The following is a 5,000-nucleotide window of genomic DNA, read 5'->3' as shown; positions in this document are numbered from 1 at the left end:
ACACTTGGCTCTTCGTTATTACTAGGCGGGAAGCATGTCGTTGCATAGTGAAGGGCGGGAGGGTGACGTCAAATCAGTGAGATGTTTGAAAATAATCGTGTGTGGATTTAATTTTTTTTTTTTTCTGTGTTTAAAGTTAAGAGTAGGGGAAGTATCAGTGAGATTTGGTGAAAAGATTAAGGAAAAGTTGATTGATGGTAGAAAAAGAGGTTAAAAATAGGGAAGGAATTGGGAGAGGAGGAAATATTAGTGAGAAACTGTGGACATAACCAGGTAAAACTTGCTTAATGGAAGGAAAAGAGGGAGAAATTAAGAAAAAAAGGAAGAAAGAGCAAAAATGTACAGGTTATGGTGGCGAAAAAAAAAAAAAAAAGTTGTGTCGTCGAAATATTGACCTTTGAGAATACGGACCAGGATGGCTTGACGGGGGCGCTGCAGAAGGAAAGACACAAACGAAAAGTCAGCAATTACTCTCAGCCAAGCAATCAATTCGGCACAACTCACAAAAAGAAAAAGACTAACCCCTATACTATTTCTCCAAAACTCGGGAATTACGCCCAGCCAACCAAAAAGATCACAGTAACTCCCCACGCATGTTCTCCCAGTCACTCAAAGCACCGGACCCTTGGCGAGGCTTTGCAGGACGTCTGGCACACTCACGTTAGCGGCAGGACGGAGTGACGACGTCTCTGGTGAATCCTTGCCTGCCTCCCTCGGAATGTGGCGGGGAAGTACACGGGCAGCGGCCTTACGGTATCCAAGAGAACTTCAACTTCCATGACTGCTGTGTTTAAACCCCTTCAACGCACACAGCACCTTCAATAACACCTTCAGTAGCACACGTAGCACTTCACAGAGAGTCAAGTGGTCAGTTAGGGGAGTGAGCTTGCAATGCTGGGATGATAGTGCTAGGCTGGCATGACAGCACCACTGGCCACACCACACACACTCAGCTACTCATAAGTCATAATCTGAGCGCCAGGGGAGTGTCTTTTTTACCTGATAAGGCGCCAGATAAGAGTCCCGGCTCGAGGGGGTGAGGTAATAGGTTCAAGTGACGTTGGAGAGGACAGATGATAACAAGGAACATAGAAAGACTTGTCAACACAATGTGGGGACTTCTTGATGGTTTTCGAGAGACTTGGAGTTGCGAGTTCACGATATCTGGCGAGATTAAACACTGACAGGTGAGAAACGGGTGAGAGAGGAGGCAAGGACACAGGAACACGTGTGGCTTGTCCTGCCGTGACCCAAGAAGGGGAAAAACCATTAAGTCACGTAGCCCTTGTGGTATTTATCTCACCTTACTTCCTTCCTGTACACCTAGTAACACCACCAACCGCCTCAACACCTCTCATTAAATTTTACTCTCCACTTAGAAGTTAAATAGACACTTTTTCGTTGCCCCTGTATATTTGTAGTTATTTATGTCATTACTTAATTACTATAGATCTTTTAGAGCTTAGTAGTTATGTTAGATTTTAATTTTTGTCTGCTTTCATTATTTTTCCGGTGATAATTATTATAGTTTAATATTATAACGTGCTCTCTCTCTCTCTCTCTCTCTCTCTCTCTCTCTCTCTCTCTCTCTCTCTCTCTCTCTCTCTCTCTCTCTCACTTGGACACGCACGCACGCAACAATTACTCTCAGTTTTCCTGCTGCTTCGTGCGTCGAAAGCGAATCTCAGGTGACCCGCGGATGGGACACTCAGGTGATGATACCGCGCCTTGACCTTGAGGGCGTCGCGATAAGGTCAAGTATTTACGCCCGCTTGGTAATTGATAACCGTGTTTTTCGTAGTATTGATTTCTGATAAACATCTTTAGAATGTCATTAGCCACGGTGCGTCTTCTGGGGAGATTTTATTTATTTTATTTATTTATTTATTTATTTTTTTTCGCTGGTTTGATTTCTGAAGTTAGTCAGAGAAAAGAAAGAGAAGAAAAAACTGGTAGATTAGGATTTTTTCATGTAGAAGGAAGGAAAATTTTGGGCAAGAAAGTGACAAAAAGAACAAAAAAAAAGAGCAAAAAAGAAGGAAAAGTATTAGCAGTCTAAAAATAACACTTATTCATTTATCTATTATTTACTTGTATATTTATTTCTATTTAATTATTCTTCCTTTCTTTCTTTTCTTATTTATTTATTCTTTTCACAGATTCTTATTCATGTATAGAAATATGTTGTGCCAGTTTACTTCGCTAGCAACAACAACAACAACAACAACAACAACAACAACAACAACAACAACAACAACAACGAGACGAGACACGGAAGAAAATCGAGTTGCCAGCATAAGTCGCCTTATCTTTTACCTTTTACCCGATCACTCACACTGACAAGCGTACGAGAGGAGACAGAGAGTGACGGACAGTTGTGTGTGTGTGTGTGTGTGTGCGTGTGTGCGCGTTAATTAAGGCATCGTTGTTGGGCTACCTTTAGACTCTCTCTCTCTCTCTCTCTCTCTCTCTCTCTCTCTCTCTCTCTCTCTCTCTCTCTCTCTCTCTCTCTCTCTCTCTCTTTCTCATAAAGGAAATATCCAACAATACAAAAATCTATATGAAAAAATAAAATAAAAGCCAAATTATGCAATTAAAAAAAGTCGCTTTTAAAGGACCGTAAAAACACCAAAATACTCAGAAAAAAAAACATAATTTCCTTTCACAACTCCCTCTAACACAACACGTAACGAAATACAACGACAAGAATTCCTTTAGTATAATCCCTCATACAAAATGCTACACGAGAAAACAGTCCTCTTGCGTTTCCCATAAAAGATACAATTCTCTCTGGTAAGTTTACGTTTTCTTCCATTCCCAATTCCAGGGGGGACAAAAGAGAAAACGGGCATACTCCTCGTTGATGGAGGAAGCATTGATTTTCTGTCCCAGGAGAATGATTATTGTATAGAGGCTAGCAAAAAGATCTCAATATGGCGAGCATTGTTAGAGGTTTTGTTATGTTTGAGTTGGAATATATACTTTGTGTGCATCTCCCCCCCCCCCTCTCTCTCTCTCTCTCTCTCTCTCTCTCTCTCTCTCTCTCTCTCTCTCTCTCTCTCTCTCTCTCTCTCTCTCTCTCGGGTAATACGGATAATGGGAAGGGGATTTATACCTCTATCCAGATAATGTTGTTTACGAGAGAGAGAGAGAGAGAGAGAGAGAGAGAGAGAGAGAGAGAGAGAGAGAGAGAGAGAGAGAGAGAGAGAGAGAGAGAGTTATGTGAAATTGCTGACTCCTCAATATTCATGAACGCCACAGTGCGCACAGTCAGTCTCTCTCTCTCTCTCTCTCTCTCTCTCTCTCTCTCTCTCTCTCTCTCTCTCTCTCTCTCTCTCTCTCAATAGAATGTCCAAAATGAATAAACTTTGTAAAAATAACCGCGGCACGTAATGAACTGAGAGAGAGAGAGAGAGAGAGAGAGAGAGAGAGAGAGAGAGAGAGAGAGAGAGAGAGAGAGAGAGAGAGAGAGAGAGAGAGAGGCCATCCCACCTGTCGATTAATTAAGGGGGGACCACACAGATGACTCCAATTTTTCCAAGGTTGTACTTAGAGCTAAAGTCTTATAACCATTGTGTTTCTCATGAGCATTTACATATTCTGACCAAGTTTCATAACTATTGGGTCATAGATAGTATATATTTTATTTGTTTTATATGCGGTCATATAAAATTCAATTTAAAATCGTAGATTTTTTTTTATGAGATATTTATTCCAGCGTATTCTGAAGACATTCAGCAATGAAACTATGTTCTGGAATTTCTCCTATCACTCCGAAATATGTTGAAAATGCCACTTGGAAAAAAAGTATAAAATTTCATCCTCATTCGTGATTTTTTCAGAAGCAGCAGATTTATTTATTGTCCAAAATCGCTACATACTTTTATACATATATATGCATGTAAAACATGAGTGAAGTGTTAGTTCTGTATTGCAGAAATTACAGGAGATATTGGCCAAGAAAGTGGGAAAAACGTGTTTTCAGAAAATCACAAATAAAAATTTTTTTTGAGTTACACGGCTTGAATGGCAAATTACTTTAGTGTCCCATTTTCTAGTACTTTTTCTTGAGTATCTAGATGATAGAAAACGTGAATTGGTAATGGTGGTCTATAGAAATAAAATTATACACTATATGAATTATAAAAAAAAATAAATAAATAAAATACGTGCTTACACACACACACACACACACACACACACACACACATACACACACACACACACACACACACTGAGTAGGCCTATGTTGTGTGTGTGTGCGCTGAGGGAAAGAAAGGTAATATTTCCCCGAGACCACGTGCTCGCCACGCGGATGGGTATACTAGCTGTCAGGCTAGCGCGTTGTAAACCTGTCAGTTTCCTGCCAAGAACCTGTACGTGACCTGTAGGTACTACGACGCCTCGGCCACATGTGTTCAGACTCTATCGAGACATCCCTCTGGTAGGATGTGTTTCTGCTAATAATTCATATGGAGTATAAGTTTGCAAATATTGGATAAAAATTATAACGCTCTATTTTACAATTTTTCAGTTCAGCATGGATCAAGAAAGACTCAAACAGATGATACAAACGATGAAGGCATTGAATAAAAGGAGGAGGGAAATGGGCCTCCAAGGCTATTATATAATAAAGACCGATAGATATGTGATGGTGGACGGTCCACCATCACCACCACCACCATCACCAAATAAGCTCCGGGAGAACTCCCCTGAGTTATAAAAAAAAAATAAATAAATAAAAAAAAAAAAATTGTACACACACACACACACACACACACACACACACACACACACACACACACACACACACACACACACACACACACACACACACACACACACACACACACACACCGCACAAGTGAGGTGTGTGTGTGAACACCAAAGGTTTACCATGGGGGTGGGTCAGATTACACACACACACACACACACACACACACACACACACACACACAGAGAGAGAGAGAGAGAGAGAGAGAGAGAGAGAGAGAGAGAGA

The 5,000-nt window shown here is 40.7% G+C and overlaps 1 protein-coding gene across 2 annotated transcripts in view; it reads right to left on the bottom strand.

Moving 5' to 3' along the window:
- LOC135111986 (uncharacterized) overlaps window positions 1-5,000 on the bottom strand; it is a 77,173-nt gene that overhangs the window by 27,526 nt on the left and 44,647 nt on the right. The gene's annotated exons all lie outside the window — the stretch shown is intronic.

This window comes from Scylla paramamosain, chromosome 23, assembly GCF_035594125.1.
Source record: "Scylla paramamosain isolate STU-SP2022 chromosome 23, ASM3559412v1, whole genome shotgun sequence".
NCBI classification, from domain to species: Eukaryota; Metazoa; Arthropoda; class Malacostraca; order Decapoda; family Portunidae; genus Scylla; species Scylla paramamosain.
This window is presented reverse-complemented; position numbering and strand designations above follow the sequence as displayed.